This window comes from Vidua chalybeata, chromosome 1, assembly GCF_026979565.1.
Source record: "Vidua chalybeata isolate OUT-0048 chromosome 1, bVidCha1 merged haplotype, whole genome shotgun sequence".
NCBI classification, from domain to species: Eukaryota; Metazoa; Chordata; class Aves; order Passeriformes; family Viduidae; genus Vidua; species Vidua chalybeata.
The window spans coordinates 143,494,916-143,516,461 of record NC_071530.1 but is presented as its reverse complement, the minus strand read 5'-3'; positions in this window follow the sequence as shown (position 1 = coordinate 143,516,461).

Genomic DNA, 21,546 nt, shown 5'->3' with positions numbered 1-21,546 from the left:
GTGTTGCCAGTGATTCTTGTAATGGTGCCTTTCTCTCCTAGATCAAAGCACTTCTTAGTATCCACTCTCTTCTTCCTGGGAAAAGGATTCATGCTTGTCAACTCTCACTCTCTTCTTCTGATCAGATAAAGAGATTAACACCTTTTAAGTGTCTCCATAGAAAAAAAATTCATAATCCTCAAAAAGTTTTACATTTTGAATTGTTTTTTTCTGAACAGCTTCCAGCATTTCTGCAACAATTAAAAGGTGTAGAGTGCCAGTGAAGCGTGCATCATTCTTCCATAGAGGGTAGCAGAAGACTGTGCTGCACACAGGGCATGGTCTCCTCTCCCTGTTGGCTCAGTACCCTTCACTTGCATGCTAAAGATAACATTGATCTCTTTTGTCACAGGATATATGTTGTGTTTGCACCCAACGTACCTCAGGTCCTCTTCAGACTCCTGATGCTTAGGAGTTTAGCTGGAATGTTGAGCAAGGGTAACCATCACACCAAAAGCTATAGTTTCATGGCTACATATTTATCTATCACAGTTCAAGTCAAATAATGGGAATGGTTACACAGAGTAGGTATAATAGATACAGTTTATTATTTCTACTCCAGAAAAAATTGGAAGGAAAAACCAGTATTCATTATCACAGCCTCAATAATCTACAGATTTTCTACAGGTTATACATTCCAGAGTACCTAGATCTCTCAGAAAGAAGTTCTTGATGTATTCTGGTGCTGTTACAGAGGTTGAAGGAATTATTTGTACCACCTTCTTGATTTATTTCTTCCAAATTCTGCTGGAATTCTATTACTTTCCTGGTTGACATTGGTTCTGCTTTAACCAAATGTGTATGGGGCATTCTTAGAACTTGAGAGGCTCAGAGATGTGCTGGCATTCAGGCCAAACCTTCAGTGGTCACTTGCCTTGTTTGCCTTCCTGCCATGTTTCCCCAGAAGAGTGCTCACCCTGGGGCCATCGCACTAGCTTTGCACCTGTTCTCCACAAAAGGCATTTTCTTCAAAGAAAACATCAAAGCTCTGAGAAATAACCATGAGAAACATTTCTCTGAGCATCATTCTAGCTATTATCTTGACACAACTGCTGTGTTCTGGGTACTTAACCCAGGAGATTAAATCTTTATGCGCCAGTGCAAAAAGATCATATCCCTGTAATTTTTCATATATATAATTTCTCAGCTGCCTTAGTTTAAACTTGTCATATTTATGGTACAACCATAATTTAGGTGAACACTTTAAAATGCCATTCTCAAAGGACAATTCTCTAGAACTACTACAACAAATGCCTTTCCTTGTCAGTATATTGGGTGGTGGAACTTATCACTGCACTCAGTTATATTTCTGAGCCAATGACTGCTTAATATTGTCTAAGAGAAAAATCATTAGGAAATCTGTACTAATAAATTACAGTACAGTGTAATTGAAGTAGGAACAAAATGTAAGGTTCTGTATGTAACTGCATTTGCTGCAGAAGTGAGTTATACAGGAGTAATCTACCTTGGATGCTTAGAAAAAACTGAGCTGGAAGTGGTATAGATAAAAATTGATTTAGCAGCACTCTATCTGCTTTTGGTGATCCTGTACCTACTCTCCAAACTATCTCTGCTTGCCTGGTGACAAGTTAATAATTTCATATCTCCTATCAATCATTGTAGAGTTTCTTGCCTACTGGTAAGAACCTTTCTGTACCTTGAATATAATTAAACAGAACACATTTTTTGGATTTTCAAATTGTGGTCAAACCTGTACCATGCTAACTGAAAGTGGCTGGGATGAGTGATGTGCCTAAAGGCAGATGACAAGAGCCTGTGCTTAAATCTCATTGAATTTTGTGTGATTTAGGCATTTAATTACTTGCAGGCCAGACTAAGGTGACTGTGTTCCTGTCAACACTGAATTCTGTATTGAGTTGATTCTGTTCATCAGTCCTTAAGGACCACAGCAGTCAGGAAACCACAAGACTTTGGGCACACTGAGAAACACAGGCTCAAAAGTCAACTGCTGTTAAGCACTGAAGGTGATGTGGGTAGCTAGCAGGCAGCAAAAGGCACTTCTGGAAGAATAGTGTTGATTTATAAAATGTTTCTGGTTACCCTCTTAAAAAAAAAAAAAAAAAAAAAAAAGAAAACCAAACATATTTGGAATTTCCAAGAATACAAGAGAATACCAAGGCTGTTGGCCTTGGATGGCAGCCCAAGGACTGAACAGGCAAATGAATCTTCACTGCTTCCTATGAGCCCTCACCAGGCTTGGAGCCCATGTGGAGAGGAAGCTCTTATTGATATTACTGCTTAGGCTGCATTTGAAAAGCTCAGTCTCCATGGTTGTTGAATTGGTTTCTGGATCCACAAACTTACCTAACTGAAGATAGTCATCTTTCTGCACAGGCTGCTCTGCAGGGCAGCTCTGTGAGCCTGACTTAGGTTCCTGTTCTTCTTGTTTGGAGCGTTCCCCTCCATGCAAGGCTCTGCAGACTTGCAGCTTAAGATACCTCACTCACCAAAAGTAAACATTTAAAGCAGATCTTCAGGGATTTGGATGGAAAGACAACTTACTTTCTGTTTAGGTCACTAAAATCATCAAACTCCTTCTTAATGGAAGTTAACAATTTTAATTTAGGATATGCCACTATATTTTTGGTTCAAAAAAACATGGCGTCTGTGCAAAAAGAATATATATGGACGTTACAAGGCAAGATTCAGTTCAGTGTTTTCTGAGACCAAAAAATAGAGAGGAAACTAAACAACCAAATAAAAGAACAGTGAACCACTGTGTTAACTGTGATATATCATGAGCAGTGGGTTGGGAATGGAGAGCTTGACCAATACATTGCTAAAAGAAGCATTAAAGTGTTGTTCACAGCAAAAATTCTGAAGTAGACATTCTCTATATGCTGTCTCCACATCTGCAAGGAGAGCTAATCAAAACAGCTGCATTGGACTTGTCACTGGCCTAAAAAACATTCTTTGATACAAGACAGTTTCCAAGGAAAAGGGAAAGAGCTTCTCCAGTCAGAAGGACTAAAAAAGGGCTGTCCTTCAGAATTGCTCTTTCAGTATTGTCCCCTATGAATTTTATGTCTGTTGTGATTTCAATGTGACTTGCACAGCATACAGATTGAATTTCACATGTGAATCTGAAGCTGGGACTGTTTAGAGTTTATACTGCTGAAATGAGTGTTGGACCTAAGTTTCTTTGCTCAAGAAGAAGCTGAGGCAGCAGGGCCTCCATAATTACATCTTGGTGCAGCTCTGCACTCACCAGAGCATTTGTCTCTAAGTGAAGAAATGGCATCACATTTTCAGCTCTCAAATATATGAAGCACTCTCACTGCTGATCTGCTTTTCTAGGTTTGCATCATAGGCTTTTTTACCATGTAAATCTTGCATTTCCTGCTTGCTATATCAGCAGGAATGCCTTCCTTTGAAGTGGTCAAGAAACTCACAGCTTTGTAGAAAGCAATATTTGGAATCCTTGTGGGATGCTTCTACAAGAGATACCTGTAGATATAACCTGCCAGCATAACCTCTTAGAATACTGCTGAGCTCAAAAGCAAATATTCATATACAAAAAACATACTAAAAAATCCTGTTGAGTCAGAAAACAATTATATATCTGTAGTATGTAAATGACCATACCACTGAGTTCAAGTTTGATTTTTGATTATAATCTTAGCAGTCTTCACTCTGTTTTGTCTACCTTCTGAATATATTGCATGCTTACTTTCAGTAGCTTTCTTCATTCTCTGCAGGACTCTTGGGAAAGATTTTCTTGAGGTTCAAGAGCCTGGACTTTTGTATTACTCTTCTGCAAAATCAATTAATGATGATTAGAGCAAATTAATTAGGATGAGAGATTTTGCAGGTAGCTAAGTCAGACATTCAGAATAAGTCTGTCACCCAGTCTCTCTCCAGACTCATTGGAGTGAGAGATGTAATTCCATAGATTCATACCATGTATTAAGATGGGATGAATCACAATTTTGGACTGTTCATCAGTTTTCCTTAGGGTGTCCTTCAGTTCTATACTTAGATTTTATACAGCCACAGGAGCGTGGAGGCCTATGGGAGTTATTCCTAAACTAGCTGCAGCTTTCTGCCTTTGTGACTGGATCATTTCCATTACTTATTTAGTTTCTTCAGGTTACCTGAAGTATGAAAGATTTTCTGTCTTCTTCATCTCTAAATACCTCGCAGAAGGTCATGAATACATAAATATTGCTCAGGCACCTTGTGCTGTAACCTCACGTGGTTGTGATGGTTACACAGCCATCACCTTGTGTCCATGGCAAAATAAAAGCCAAATCAAAACAAAACAAGAACCCCACCAAAACTAGGAAAAAAAAGATGAATTCAGGCTGGCTAATTAAAACTAGTTTGGTCAAGCTAAAGTGCCATTGAAAGATGGAGAAAGGTGAAGAGTTAAAGGTTCTTTCCACTGATGTTGAAACATTGGTGTCCTGGTTTAGGCAAATTTTAGTGCTTTGAAGTAAATCCTTATACTCTACTGACCTTTGATTAGACAGACAGAATATCTTTATGCAGCTTCATCAATACGTGGAAAGCATCAATAAGTGGAAAGAATGGAAATTATACAAATGTTTCAGAAACAAAAAATGCAAATACAGATACATGTAAAAGGAAAAATGTATGAGTTGCCCTTACAAAGAAGAAAAAGGAAAAAATCCTGGCTTGTGTGGTGATGAGACCATTGTAAAAGGAAAAATCTTGGTCCTGTAAGTTTTAGACAACATTGATATTAGTGGACTTCCTTTAATATTGATGGAAGCTTAATTATAGTTATTTAGCTCTTACAAGCATTGAAAAATTTACCCAAGATTTGAGTATTTTCTCTGTTCTGAATGAGCCACAAGTTCTGCACTCTTTTAACTGATATAGGGCACCGTGGATTTTGCTTAGGCAGCACAGGTGTAGCTGGAAGATGAATTTGGCCCAGAATGTTTTCCCACATTAACAATCCATTTGACATTTAAAATGAGCTACAAAGGCAACAGATTAATCAAGCCAGATATTGTAGATATGCCTGCAGCACAAAGGAAAACAACCCCACTGAGCTCAGAGCTGCATTGCCTGAACTATAAAGCAGGTTTTCATTAAGTGTGTATGATTCAGACAAATTAGGAACTAAGTACAAGGGAAAAAGAAAACCAAGCTATAATCAGTCCTGCACACTAAATTAAGATTTAAAACAATAGAGCTATTTGACACACTGCTGATCACGCAAAAGTCTGTGTCTAGATGCTTATATTATTTTGTGTCCACCAGAATATGCCAAAGTTTTTTTGCTGTTAGATTTTTCCCCCACTCTTCTACTGAATTGCCAAAGATTGTTCCCTGGCTCACAGAGTTCAGGCACAAACTAGGATCCCTCATAAAGCAAACGTACTTTGCAGTCACTAAATCACCATGATTTCCCACATGCCTACATTTTAAAATGTGCACATTATTTTCAGATGTGGCTGAAAATGACATCTCCTGAAGACGCTGTTATTTCATATAACACTGAGGAAAAAAAAAAGTAGTAATGTGTGTTCCTAGTTTAAGAACTTTGTAGTAACATAGTTACATATTAATACACTTCTGAATTTATTTTTCAAAATACCATTGGATTTTACCACCACAGCAGTTAAAATGAAAGATGTTCTACTGAGTATAGGACTTGCTTATTTCAGGTCCCTATTCTGTTACAAAAGCTTTTGACCTTGGTTAAGACATTTAGAAATCAATATCTTATAGAAGTCTAAATTCCACTGAAAATCTGGAGCTTTTTATCCATGTGTGTTCTTGTTTCCATTTTTTACAATCAGGATTAATTGTAAACATATCTTTACTTTCAAATATCTTGAGAAAGATAACTGAGCTCTAAGAAATAATTAGCTTTTTTTCACTTTACAAAATAAATTAAGAAAAAAATAGAAAATTTGCCTTTGGATTTTTTAAAAATACTTATTTTTCAGTGAAAACAATTAATCCTATCCAAAACTTATTACAGTCAGAGAGATTACACACAAAGATACCATCTGTAGTCAGTAATGTGAGTCACTCCATTCTTTCTGATGAGAGTTACACCAAGAAGAAAGCGATTAAGTGAGGTATTGTTCCTTGTGTTTGTCCTATTTGCAAAATTAAATCCTTTCTTTCTTTCTTTCTTTCTTTCTTTCTTTCTTTCTTTCTTTCTTTCTCTTTCTTTCTTTCTTTCTTTCTTTCTTTCCTTTAGCCTCTTTTTTTTTTAAGTTGCCAACTATTGCCTTTCTGCAGGAGATTTATTTCTGTGTAGTTCACAAATCATTTTAGCCACTCAAACTGTTTGAATCTAAAAAACCTTTCCTGCTGTGTGGCATACTTCTTTGGAAGAGGTCACTTTTTCTTTCCTTTCCGTAGTTGCAAGATTGTAGGTGCAAGTCTGCACATTTAAACAGAAATATTTTTTGAGGCCTTGTAGCAAAAATAAGTTATTTAGATGTTAACTGCAACACCATGGAGCTGCCATATGCCTTACCCTTTCTGATTTCACAGAATCCATTTAGCTGCAGATTTCATGGATGTGGGATCAGTGGATGTATTCTACTTCCACTGAAGGCACACATCCATAAATGCAGATGCAGCTGCAGTTGTTAGGTCCAAAGAGATTACTACTGGAAAATAATTGAGGGTGAAGTGCCATGCTGTATTCTTTTTCTGAAGACTTTTAGAATAGTTCAGACAGACTTAGCAAAAGCAAAAGTAGATTACTCTTAATAGAGTAATAAATTACTCTTTCAGCCAGAATGCTGGGCTGAAATAAGCTGTTGGACCTCTGTATCCAGAATCCAAGCATTGCAGGCAAGTTACAAAGCTGTCAAGTTACTTGGAAGGATCTGCAGAACACTGGCTCCATGAACCTATTCAAACACCTGTCACAAAATGCTTCTAACAAAAATATACTACAAAATATTTCCCAACTCTCCAAGGCAAATCAAATAATACATAACTACAATAAATATAACTCTCTTGGGTCTTTGAAGTAGAAACTTTTTTAACTTATGGCAACCATTTTTATAAAATATCGCAGGGTATCGCAGAACAAAAATCACCTCAATCATTAAGAAAAGGTGTAAATTATGGTGGAATAGTTGAATATTTATTTAATCACTACAGTAGGCAGTGATTGGCAGCAGATCTTGATGGTACATCATAGAAGTAAAGCTGCTAATTTTAAAATGACATTTTTTGTGCAAATGCGAATAAATATCACTGAAACTTGCAGTTATTATTATTGTGGTTTTATTCCAGAGATAAGATATAATGACACAAATAACACTTAATCTTTCACTTGAACTCCTTCAAGCTCTAATAAAAAAGCATACTGTAGAATATCACAGTAGAAATGTCTTCATGTCTAAAGCAGCCGTATTCAAAAACACAGAAATAAGAGCTTCAGCTTTCTCTCTCACAGATGGTGTTGTCTGCAGCACAGACAGTGGGAGAGAGCTCTCTTTTGCTTTTAGTTAGTTTTTTTAGCTAGCTGAGGCAGACAAGCTCACTGGACTGTGGCTTTTCTTTTTCTTGGAACTGTTCAGCCTTGCTGTGGACTGAACACCCAGAAGAGCACTGGGAGCTCACACCTGTGGCCCATCAGGGCCTGGGACGTGGCATTTTCCAGCACAGGAGGGATGGATAAGAGACTGAGCGAGCCCAGCTATACCCCACGACAAGGACTCTCTCTGAATTTGTCATCTCTTCAGGACAACAAGAGGTTCCATTGTTCAATAGTATTAATTTTTCCATGTTTGTGAGTACTTTACTTGTTAAATAAACAGTTTTTTCCACTTTTCTCAAAGGGGATTTTTGTCTCCTGAACCAGGTGGAGAAAGGGCCACTTAAATTTACTTTCTAGAAGGACCCCTTTGGAAATTCCCTCCCTAAATTTGCCCTAAACCAAGACACTTTTACTATTTTTTTTGTCATCTCACAGCCCTCTGGTGCAATCTGGTTCTGGAGCAGTTGGCCACAGCAAGCACAGGAGCCGCAGTCATCTGAGAAGGGGACACATGAGGGCAGATGGAGGTCAGCTGTGATATTTCAGGAAGATGTCAAGCCACAGTGTTCAGATACTGATTCAGTCTTCCCCAAATTACAGAGGTTTCCAGACCCAAAGGTTGGCTTCAGGCTCAAATTTTCTGATTTTGTATTTTTAAAAGCACAGAGTTTAGTATTCACAGCTTGTGTTGGTCTTGTGGGAATACTCAGAGGAGTGCACATAGGGAGTGTTTCCAGTTCAACTGTTTTGTTTCTTCTCTTCCCACATCCGCTTGGGAAACTTCCCTAATATTAACAGACTTAACATCCATTTCTGAATGTGAAACTGGAGTAAGTTGAGGGTGTGAGGATAGGTGATTATAAACAAACATCTCTGCTTTTTCCTTCATCTTTAAGAGAAAATAATGGTATTTTTCATCTGTGCTTCTTTATGAGGCTGCATTTCAGGACCATATGGTTTTAGTAAAGAATTGTTACTGCTGTATGGGCTGAGAAGGTCTAGTCTCAGTCAGAAACCACTGGGACCCCAAACACATCTTCAAAATATTTGTGTTAAAGGCCATCGTGTATACAAATATTTTTTTCCTTTAATGCACTTGGAAAACATTCACAATCCACTTTAAGAAAGGTTATTAATGATTAGAAAGTGTATATCTTGTCCAGCAGTTTTTTAATGTGTAAATCTCTAGACTGTCTAGTTGATGTTCATTATCTTTGACTGCCCCTTTCACCTTTCCATGTGGCTTATCTCAGTCCTCTCTTTGATGAGTTTAGTGAAATAAACTATCTTGACTAACTGTGATGTGAACCATGTGCATTTGAAAAAGGAGAGTAAAACAGGGCTTGAAAAGGACCATTCAGTGATCTGACAGTGATGCTTGATCTGAAGTTTCCAAATTTGGCTGCTGTTGTGAAAATCTGGAGCCCACTGCTAATGTTATTGCTTGAGCAGAGCCTTTACCACAAAGGGCTTTCTCAGGGTATCAAATCTTTATCTGGGGTGTGTGCAGAAGGAGCCCAGGTTCTTTCTTTTCTCCTTCACCTGGGGAAAGTAAACTTAAATGTCTATAGCAAAACACAAGTAACTAGCCCTATGCTAAGCATTGTTTTTTTACTAAACAGTATTTCTTCTTGACACTGGCCTGATCTGTAAGAATATTTACAATTACACTGTGGTTTGAACTTTACATGCTACCGTAGGTGAGGAATCAACTCTGTCAAAGCAACTACCTCAACTGTGAACCAGTTGAACGCATCTCTCTCCAACAGGACAGGAACTTCTCATGAAAGGTGAGAAAGCAAGGCAAGGATTCTCATGAGAGAACCACCATTTTCAGAATAACTATCTTTCCAAATCAGGGCAGGGATTTCAGCTACAGTGTAGGATTACGTACAATCTCAATAGGCCATTTTAACTAGGTTCAATCCCTCTTCTGAGGTCTTGTCATATATACAAACCTTTGAAGTTTCCACTCCAAAAGTCTATTTTCATCTTCTCTGTGCCACAGAAACAGCAAAACACACAAGTAAATATTGGGGCTGTAGCTCTCAGAAGAAGCAAACTGCTGAGAAGTAGTAAAGATGCTGATGTGACCACATTTTCTTCAGTTTTTGAGGTGAATTTTCTTCTCTGACTATAACACATTATGTAAAAAAAGACATTACTTCCTTTTTTTTAGGTGATGCTTCATTACAGTTCTGAGACAGAGATGAAGAAAAAAGTGTATACCTTCTCCAACCATTAGGATATATAAAAAAAGATATATATATAAGACGTTAAATCCTTACATGTCAGATGTTTCCCCTGAAAACACTCATTAATGCAAAGTATGTACAAAGGTAATTGAGACAGTTTGCATGCAAAAACTCTTGACTTTCTATTCTAATGTGTGAATGATTTCTTTTTCCCAAAAAAAGAGCTAATGACTGCATGACTGCACTTTTTTTTTTTATGGGAAGATTCCTTTTTTTTTTTTTTTTTTGGACCAGTACTAATGTACACTTTGCTGTCCTGCAATACTCATTCTGACTCATCACATTATTTCCAGAGGATACAAACTAACGTGAACAAACTCAGTTGGTATTATTGCTGAAACACAGTTTGAAACACTAGAATTTAGATATATTGGCAAGGAAATATCAAATATTACATTCTGGGGGTTTTAGGTCCTTATTTATAAACCACAGTATACAGTAAAATATCAAAAATATCTAAATAATTTAAAGAACAGTCACACTCTGAAAAGTGAGTATAAAAGAGCTTTGTAGGTACTGTGGTTATATTGTCTCATAAATTCACTTACTTTGTCTCAACGTACAATACATTACATAGACCCACTTCAGAAAATGCAAACTTTAACTTATCCAGAGTCCACTTGCACATTTAAAACCAGAGCTATGAGACAAGACTTTTTTCCACAGCTGAAAGCTCTGCAGGAGGAAAGAGAAGGTGATACAAACTCCTGTGTCTCAGGAGGGTCTCTCACCTGAGGGTGGAAGGGCAGCACATACTCCAGTGCAGAACCTACTCAAGTTCAAGGGCAGCAGAGACACACTCAAGGGACTCAGCATTACCAGCAGAGCATGTTACCCAAGCTGATCAGCCTGAAGGCTGTCCTGCTTTCTGGACTTGAAATCCTGTCCCAGAATAGCACTGGACCATGGCCTGAGGAGGCACAAATCTGTGAGGAGCTTGGGTGGGTATTTCTGCACCTCACACCTGGTGAACATGGACCCACTGCTACATCTGCAAGGCAGATTAGTGGAGACAAGCAGTCCTGTCCTGGAATTGTCACATTCCCTGCACACGAGTGGATCACATGTGCAGAAAGGAATGGACATGCAGCATTTTTTTACATCCAGTCAGTTATTTTTGCAATATGACCCATTCATTGTCATTTAAGCTTGTAGCAGCTTTTAGACAAGAATGTTCCTGAATTAAGCATGCAGTTTTGTGAGCTGAATTTACAATTTTATGTAAATTACATTTACATAATTGAGTCCAATTTTTTAATTAATTTGTATTTGTACCTGCATATGCAGAAACATGTATGCTGTTGAACATGTACTTCTTCCTTTAATTATCTTTGTCTTGCCCATTTACATACTAATTTTTTCCAGCTGAAGCAATTATTTTTACCCTCCTATTAAAAAATTGAAGCACTAGGTAGACAGGCAATGAGCTGAACATCCTTCAGTCTTTTTCAACATGAGAACAAGCCTGACAAAGCAGAAGGTCTGATCCCTCTTGACCTTAGAATGTGCAGAAGCTCAGGATAAGGCATGAGTCTCCAGAAAGCTATGCACCCATTCATTCATTGAAGGACCAGACCCAAAATAGATTTGAAATCCTATTTGTACATACCATATATGAAAGCTTTGTTTGTACTTCCTTCCATTTTTAAACGTAATTAAACATAAAAGACACTCTTCAGAGAAATGCATACCAGTCTGTAAATTTCCCCCTTTCCCAGGGCAGAGGCCAAGAAAGAGACAATGTTTCTTTTCCCCGAAATAGGTTCTGGTTGCACTAAACCAAATCCAGCAAGAGAAATAATTGTCTGCGGTCACAGATAGATCAGGACTGTCTTTTGGTAATTTGGCTCAAGATACAGGCAGACAAATTTACTAAATGGAATTCTAGTGCACACATTTTAAAAGTAAAATCTCCACAAGGTACAGAGTTGAAAATGGCATAAATTACACAGGATGAAAGAGTCAAAAAACATACACATAAAATAAATGTACCTGGTGCAATCTGTTTTGTGGGATGGGAAGTTGAAACTTTGCACTCACATACAGATACTTCAAATGCTAAATTAACAACTATTAGCTCAAGAGGAACAAACAGACTTTAAAGTTGGAGCATAAAGTGATTAACAAATGACGATGGAAAAACAAGCTGAGATGTGGGGACACAGGTCATGTTTTCTGAAATAGTACACAAAGAGAATTCAGAGTTGGGAGTTAGCTGCTGAAAGTAGAGGGAGAGTGTGAGAGGAACTTTTCTGGGGTAGTTTATGCTTACCATAGAGACAAATATGGCTGTGGGCTTAACTTAATGGCTTGACAACCAAAGGAAAGGAATAATGTTGAACAATGGAGTCCCTCTTCTATGTAAGAGAAGAAAAGCTGTTGACCAGCTGATAGCTGGAGTAATGCATTACAAGGAGCTAAATGCTCATAGCTTGCAGATTCCTTCCCACAGGGAGCAGGGACAGCCCCCACTCTCTCCATCTGTGCACCGTGGCAAGCATGAAAACAGTTCTCTGAAGCTCCTGCCACTATGCTGAGCCTTCTCAGACTCTTTCCATCACCACTTGAAATAAGAGTATGCTTTTCCCTTGTTAAAGAAGATTAATCTGCCATGATGTCAGTGACTGAGTGGACTTCACGTATTTGGTCTCAGTCATGGTATTTTTACCCTAATTGGAGACAATGTTGCTGATTTAGACCATCTGCTGAAAGATGACATCCTTTTGAGGCACTCACAGACCATAAACAATAACCTTTCAACATGCATTGAGATGTTTTATGCTCCTATCCAGCCCTTCCATAGAGAATCTCAAAGCTCTCTGCATACCAGTGTGTTCAGCTTCCCAGAGACTTCAACCAGTGGACAATACTCCTGCTTCATACATGGCAAGATGAAACCCTGAAGAAGTCAGGGAACCTGAATTCAAGATCACCCAGCAAATCTTTATCAGGATGTGGAATAGAAACCAGGTCATCTTACATGTGGTTCTGCACTTTATTCATCCACTGGTGCTCTGACCTCACCGTGCTCCATGAACCTCGTCATAACTATGTGGGAAATGCAGCTGTTAGCTCAAACATTACCTGTTTGAACTAAAACCACACCAGCAGATGGAAATACAGTAGGTTAATAGCTATTCCAAGAAGCAATCATTTAAGGTACCAAGAAATTGCTTCTGTTAACCTTTTCCCTTTGTGACATTTGACCAGCATATATGCGGGTTACAAAGGTCACCCATTATCACCATTTTATGAGACTTGGATTGCCTCTGATCTTTCCCCACATTTTGCATTCAAAAGCCTTTACCTGATCCAGAAAATGGTAATACTAACCAGCTACAATACATTTTTTTTCCTTTTGACCCGGGGTCCACGGTCATAGAGAAAGTATAATGTAGCTTTCTTTGCAGTTAGATATTTCTTACAGTCTTATACCAATTTTATGGCAAAATCTTCTTCCCCTACATCTTTGATCCAGCCTCAATTTCATATGCATTTTTAGAGTTTGAAATTACATTGCTAAATATATTTTGGATGTTCTTTATTTTTTTTCAGTTATGCATGTTTTGCTGATACAGTTTCAGTGTCAAACTAACCTGCCTGTTGTGCTCCTTGTGTTAGTACCCAGGCTTTTACAACTTCTCCTTCATAAGAAGCTTAACATAGGTCTGTGTGCTGTCTAACAGAGTTGTAAAATATTAGGGTATGTCTGGCTTATCAAGTCCTTTGGAGGTTCAGGCAATCAGCATTCCTAATGTCCCAGCCTAATCTGTATGCCTTCAAGGACAAGAGTAATTCCTGAAATAATTTTCCAATGTGATATAAGAAAGAACCCTTAGGGGAGAAAGTGTGTGTTTTGATCTAAATTCACATCATACAGGAAGTTTTACAGAGAAAAAGAAATGTGGTGATGATTTAATTATCCTCTTCAAAGCAAAAAGCATGTTATTAGCAAGAGGCTGTGACTCAGAGGTTTATACTTGGTTTAAGTTCTTATTAGTGGTGTCGAAACAAGGGAGATTGATTGATTCTTGTTCACTCATTAAACTTGTTAATTTACTAAGATTCATTGCACTGATGTTAATTTGAGAGTTGCAGGAAGTTGCAGAAAGAAATTTAATATAGTGCAGACAATGTTATTTTTTAAAGGATGATCATCTATTCCCTGTAAGGCATCCTTTAAACCCCATTTTGGAGGCTTCTTTTCTGTTCTTTTAACATGTCTAACTAATTAAGTAGTCACCTCCTGACCCAAAGCATTTTGTAGAATTTTCTCCAGAAGCAGTTACTTCAAGAAACAACATTTTGACGTCTTGAAGTTTTATTGCTGTTATTTTTGCCATGGGAAAACAAGCACTAGACTTTGAATCATGAACTGTTCCAACATTAACAATGCAACCTATGGATCTTGTGGTATTATCTTTCTCTGAGTTAGGCCATACCCAATACAATTTCTTTGTGAGATATCTTATCAGCAATAAAAGATGTGAATACAGGGTCTGTCATGAAGGAAGATATTGAGCTCCTTCACAAGGCTAAAGCAAACTAAGGTGTGGACTAAAGGAGGTGAAAATAAAAACATAATTTCAGTTTCTACCCTAAATCAAAATCAAACAGAATCGGTAAGTGTGTATGGCAAAACACATCAGGTTAAAACTCCTCCCCACTGACAACTGCCTGTAATTTATTACAGCCTTGCTTTGCACTGTTTAGTACAAACTATCAGGATTTAAGCAATGGGCAGTGATTATGAATATCCCAATTGAGATCTGTTTGCCAGAAAATGAGTGCTCGGTGCTTTATATAAAAACATAACACCTTTAAAATATCTCTGTCTGGTTACAAACCAGCAAATATCCCCCCTTCCCTACTAAAGTTTGTTTCAGGAAATATCGGCTGTGGTGTGACAGTTAAAGATGCCCATGATGAAAAGAGTCTGTTCTCTGTTACACTCTGAATGGATTAGTATCTTGTTGGTTCAGGCAACACTTCTCCTTTCCAGTCCTTGATGCCGAAAGGTTAGGTAGGAGCCGAGGAGGTCAACTCTGTTTCTTTTTATGGAGGCAGAAAATGGCATAAAATGAAAATAATTTCCTGTGAAAGCTGAGGACATTCCTTCATTAGATTCGTTTCCTGTGCTAGGTCATATGGCTTTTTTTCCTTTCTTTTCTTTTTTTTTTTTTTTTTTTTTTTTTTAAACATGCATTGGCTGGTTTCCTGTGCCCCAAGGGCCTTAGTGATCTGCTTTTATGAGACCAGGCCCACCAATGCTGTTCTGTATGGTAAAAATGAATGAACTAAATGAATCAAAACCATCAGAGGCGTGCTTGATAAGGGACAACAGGTGATATGTATTTGATAGAGGCTAAGTTACTTAGGCTATAAAAAACTGAGTTATTGCAAACCCACATTCTAAATAGCCACCTCACCTCAGTACTCACAACTACAGGTGACACATCCTCTTCCAAACAGCACCAGCTGGACTTCAAACAGTCCTGGTTAGTCAACTCCCTCTTTTTTCACTGTTGAACATAAAATGCCTAGCAATAATAAGATCCAGAGATCTTTTATATTTTTTTCACCCTCATAAAAGCTGCTGTTGCCTGGCAGGAAGGAACAGCTGGTCACCTCTTTCCCTGGCTCTGGTGGAATGCAGAGCGAAACGGAGTCCTTCGTTCCCACTGCCAACAGTCCTGAATCCCAGCAAACTGTCAGGAGAATCCCAGAGGTTCATGCTAAACACAGCATGTGCTAGACCAGCACAAAAGAAGGAGATGAGTCAATATGACAGATCATGCTGAATGGCTGATTTCTCTGCAATATCACAGCCAAAGATCACATTTTCTTTTTTAATTTTTTTTTTTAATTTTTGTGACTTTAAGGAAAAAACACAGCAAAGATGAGCAAGTAAAAATGTGTAAAAAGGCATTACCTCCAAGAGAAAAAATCTTGTGGTTTTAATAAATGGTTAGTTCCCTACTTAGTAACCCTCAGAAAGGCAAACTGAACATTAAGCTGTATTCGGAAAGGAATAGGGAACAAACCATTCCTGCTGTAAAATACATGTACACCTGCATTCTAGTGATGGGGCTCAGCTTAGGATGCTTTCCTTCTCTCTCTCCTCCCACCTTTAGGAAGAATGTAGTAGAACTAGGAAAGTTTTTAAGGACAAGGGTAATCAGAGGTATGAAATATTTTCCATATGAGGAACAAATAAATAGACCGGGACTTTTCAGCCTGGAAAAAGAAGATGAATGAAAGGAGATATGCAAAAGCATGAATGACATGGAGAAGGTGAATAAGAAATTATTGTTCACTGTCTCTTCCAGTACAAAAATTACTACATCAACCAACCAGGCAGCAGGTTCATGGACCAAAAGGTAATATTTCTTCAACCAGACATGAAGAACTCCTTGTCCCTTGAAATTGTAGATGTTGGGAGCTTTCATAGTTTCCAAAACTGATTGGAAAAAATCATGAGACTAAAAAAGAACAGAGAAATTTTTATTAAACACAAAGACATGACAATCCATCTCAGCCACAGAGTTGGTCTAACCTGATTCAGCTGTTCGTGTGCTCTCATGCAGTGTTCTCTGAGAGAGGATTATGGGATTTCTTGTAGCTCACCTCTAAGCACAGACTATTTTGATTCTGACTGATTTCTAAGCTCAAAAACTTTTGTTCAGTTCAAGTAGAAATTTTGTCTGAATATGTGTTTATTAAAGACTGGAAAAGAAAAGACATCCCTGGGAATTCATGTGGAGTGAAATGCTCTGTCAATGCAAGTGGCTGTAGGTAATTTTGAAAACCTGAGTAATTACACCAAGAGTCTGTGTACAAGACTTCACTGATTTTAGTGCATGAATACATACAGAACTGCTTCCTAAGAATTTTAAATTGATTTTGTAAGGCAGATCATACAAAACCCAAGGACTTTGAGAAATGTTTGCCTTCTTCATTTTTTTTCTTGCTCAGTAGGCTAAAAATACACTGTCTGAAGTAGTGCCTCTGAGGCATTTCATTCCTTTTAACTTCAGACACCTTACCCACCATCTGAACTCTTGAACAAAAGCTGCTGTAGAACTCAGATCATTATTTTGTATCCTACTGTACATTAAGTTCACTTCTTACTCAAGGAATACAAGACCTGCAATTTTGTCACTATTTTTGTTTAGTAGCCCTTTTTCTTTTCTCTGAGAGTTTTAGTGTTATACAGAAAATATTTTACAGCAGTACCTAATGAACTGTTTTCATTTAATAATTGTGATGGACAGGCCATAAGGACACAGAGTGGTCAGCAACAGAAGAGTCTGTATGTTGACTGTAGCTGGGAGATATTAAGAGCCCCTACAAGAAATTTTAATCTGACATATTAGTTTGTTATCCAAGGAAGAGTCCTCAAAAGACAATACATTTTGTTGCTAACAGACCACCTCTTATCCCTACCACTCCAATTCAAGTTATTTCTTTACAGTGGTCAGCTGTTTGTGTCATTTTTGACAGCAATTTGTAATACCTTAATTTTCTAAAATTGTTGTCCTGAAGGGAGATGATGTAGAAATACAAATTATATTACAAGCTGAACAGGGGGCCACAAAAACATTGAGAGTTAAAGCAAAGTGAAGATATATTAAACAACAACTCAGATACTGCTATAATGATGTTAATCACTACCTTTCAGGGAATATTCAGAGTAGGCCAAAAGAAATGAGTAAACAAACTCATGGCTAAACTGAATATTATTAAAATTGCTGGATAATAGCAGCAAATTTATAACAAGAAAAGAATGATTTTGATGTGAAGCTGATATAAGGCTATGATGCAGAAGATCAGTTGTTTAAATGGGTCTATTTATGTCTAAAAAGAATGGAATTCCATTGGAAAGAGCATCCAGGGAGATGATGGAACTGGGCAGAGGTATGAAACCAATACTTCATGGCACACTGCATTCAAGTAATGAAAGAAAACCCGTGAAAGATAGAGACACAAATCTCTATTTAGAGATTTAATCATTGGTAGGAAAAAGTTACCAGGAGGCAATAAAGAAGACAAATATGGTAAAGTAGTTATTATCCTTCCTAGTCCCAGCAGTGGACCTACAGGTACCTTCTTAACTGGAATTTTCAACTAACAATAAATGACTTCAATGTGACCTATTCTACAGCTTTTTGCTAGAGAAAACATTAGGGTTTTGCTTCCAAAATGTGGCGAATGAAATTTGTGGCTATATTACATATTATTGACAAATATAATCAACATCTCAAGCAATCTGCTCTTCTCTAAAGATAGAATTTCATGACTGTAACCACACACATATATCTGTGGATAATTTACATCGTCAGGTAGTTCACCACAAAAATTCATTAAAGAAATAATAGTAGTATGAGGTAGCATTAGCATATTTAAAATAATTGCTTGATGAATAAATAGTTCTGTAATTTAAGATAATTTTAGAAAATGACAGAGCAATCCAAAATTTCAACTGTATTTATCAAAATATGTCGAGATCTGTGATATTTAAATGCTCCTGAGATTGTAGAAAGTCTCTGTGTTTCAGCCCCGCTGCCAAAGAAGAAATTATAATTCATCTGTGCTGGTTTTCAAGGTTGTTTATTTCTTCTTATCTAAAATATTTTCTCTCTGACCTGCAGCAGGTCTGTCTTGCAGGGCAGCGTGCGGGGCTCTGCCCCTCAGTGGGATGTTACAAACATTATATACTAGAAACTACGTGTGCTATATTTACAATAGCGTGCCAATATCTGTCACCCATGTTGAACAGTGTGCCCCCAGCCTAGACCAACAGAAAAATGCCAACATCACAGTGAAACATGGAGGGCATGAAGAAGAAAAGGACAAGGCACACTCAATTTTCTTCCATCTTGCCCCCTTTGAACCCCTTATCTAGGATCCTAAAATTCTACTTTTGCACCCATGCCACACTAATTATTACTTATATCAAACACTCAGAGCTTGTAATTCATCCTGTAAAATTGAAAATTCTTTTCCATGGACAGAGATCAGAGACAGTGTCTCTTGGGGCTCTATACAGGGGGGCTCCTGATCCCCTGCCAGGGTCCCAGATCTACCAGGGCAGCCAGAGAGGGATGCCCTGGATTCCCACAAAAATAGAGTCAATTCTCTTGCTTCAAAGCATATGCTGGATTTTGTCATTGAGAAGAGCACTGCCTCTGGCATCTGCATCATCCTCACAGTTGGCATGTAGAGATAGAGAAAAGTTTCATCAGTTTAATTTCCTGAAGTATTGGCATGATCTTCAATTTTGAATTCAGCCTGCAAGAATTTAGGGGAGATTTTGTTGTGTTTTGTTTTGCTTTGGATTGGGTTTTTTCTTGGGTTTTTTTTTGTGTTTTTTTTTTTTTTTTTTTTTTTTTTTTTTTTTTTTGTTGTTGTTGTTGTTTTTTTTTTGTTGTTTTTTTGGTTTTGGGTTTTTTTAATAGACAGATATTTAATCTCTGACAACAAAAGTTTTCTGCAAATTTTCCTAATTTTTTTTTTGCTGTAATCTTTTTTTTGGTTCTTCTCACTTTTAAATCAAAAATGATTCAAAGCTATAATTACTGGTCATGACATGGTCATGGCTGTAGTAATTTTATCTGGCCTTCAGAATTGACAAGTCTAATTCCAATTCAGAGAGATTTTCTGTCATTTTTTCTGTCATTTTTTTGACCATTTCATTTTTTTGGGGTAACTGTGAAAAAATCCTTTTAGCAAAGTTTCAAGAGGCATCACTTCATGCTTTTGAAGAGTTTGGGTTTTTTTTATTAGAACAACTTGAAACAAACACTTTTCTGATGAATGGTGGTAGAATCATTCCCCTTGCATCTGCTTCATCAGCTCCTTTTGTTACAGGGTTGTCAAACACAGAGGAATTCATCAATGAGGTACAAACTGCTTTCTGCAAGATCTGAGTTCATTGTTAGGTCAGTGATATATGAAGAAAAACTCATCATTTTTCTGAGGAGACATCAGACATCTCCTTGCCCGAGGTTTTACAGGTATTCTTGGATGACTTCCGTTTCATCAGCATATCCACTAATTTGGGCCACCTTTAAAGTTGCTGATTTGTATTATTTTAGGCACTCATCAGAACAGCTGCTGTTACAGTTCAAGTATTGTTCAGCAGAATTGTAGCTACACACCTTTTCATCTGAAAGGTGAAAATGTCTCCAAAGTACTTTTCTGGCAGAAACATTTCCCTGGGATGTATGCAAAGGAGTTTTTTCTTTCTACTCTCTGTAGTGAGAACACCACTTGCCTATGTTAAATTCACATTTTCTTATTGCAAGGCACAGGCTACAACTTCTACCTTCAATTCAGCTGTAAAAATTTAGCATGTTGTTTCTATTGTCACCACAAACTCTGCATTGTGCTCTCAAAAATCTGGATGCTATTAATTAACTTGTGTGTCTCTCTACACTTGCCACTTTCCCTAGGTAAGGTAATGTTGTGTACTGTATTTCAGCAATAAGAGGCAGGAAGACAGTGCAAGGAAGGACTCAGGCCAGAGAAAGTGATCTTTCTCTTGTGTAAATCCTTCCTTCACAGAGCAGCTGCCATGTCAGAGTCATTCATTTTATCTCGGAGGTTCTGTGCTACAGGCAAAGAGAAAAACATAATGGTGGATCTCACGGGCGGAGAAGAAAGTTACATGGAGTAAGAGGTGAGAGGCAACTAATGGCTGTGTTAGCTTCCTTTTGTTCTATCCTCCTGTTCCCCGGAAACATCGTGACTGGCTTTTATTTTTATAATCCTTTTATTTTTATATTACATGTTGTAATCTTGAAAGTACGTTATGTGTGAAAAAGGTTCTGCCTTTGTTTATTTTAGAAGCAATGCTGTTATCAGTGCATTGCACTGTGAACCCTTGGTTTCTTCACGATGAGAGAGACTAATTGCCCTGCACTCACCTTCTTCATCAGTCGGTTCTTTGTAGGTCACCTTGTAAAAGGTTTCTGTGCTGTTATCATGCCCAGACAAGCTTTTTCTTGCTGGACTTGAGGTAGGTGGACTTTCCTTGACTGATGGCTGATGTGGGGAAATTGCCACATGCTTACACATATCCATGCGCAAGGAATAGATTAAGCATGTCAAATCAATTATTCCTCACTTATTAGTCCTCAACTCTTTGGTACTTCTCAAAAGGTTGAGGGATTCTGGAAGCCGTGGTGGGATTTAGATTTCTCCTCTTAAGCAATTTACCCACTTCTCACGTGAGGCCCAGAAGAAGGAGGAAACATTTTGTTGGAGGGTAAACAATAATTCCACTGTCTACAATAAATTACTCCAGTCAGCAGTGCCAAGGTTCATTCCTGATCCTGTAATGAGAAGTGCTCAAAACTCTGGCAGTGGAAATTGCAAAATGTTATTTTTACCTCAGGCTTGTAAGGAAATGAGGCTTGTTTGATCATACTCTGTGTGCATGCATGTGTCTATCTATCCATCTGACCTTTCCTAATAATGTTTGAGGTCTTTGTCTAATTTTAAGAAAATCTGATGAAGAGTTAGAAATCACAAGCAGTGTTAAGTACCAAAAAGCATCAAAAAAGTAAGTGATTGCATAAAAAGGGATGTTTGGTGTCTCCATTGAGGGGAAGGCAAATATATTTAACAAGCTATCAAAAAGGGCTATCGAAAGCCTATATTAGCTCTTTTCTACCTTGAATGACTGCTTTTAGTTCAGTTTTCTTTTTCCACCTAAGTTTTGCCCATAGGCTTTTCTGGTAA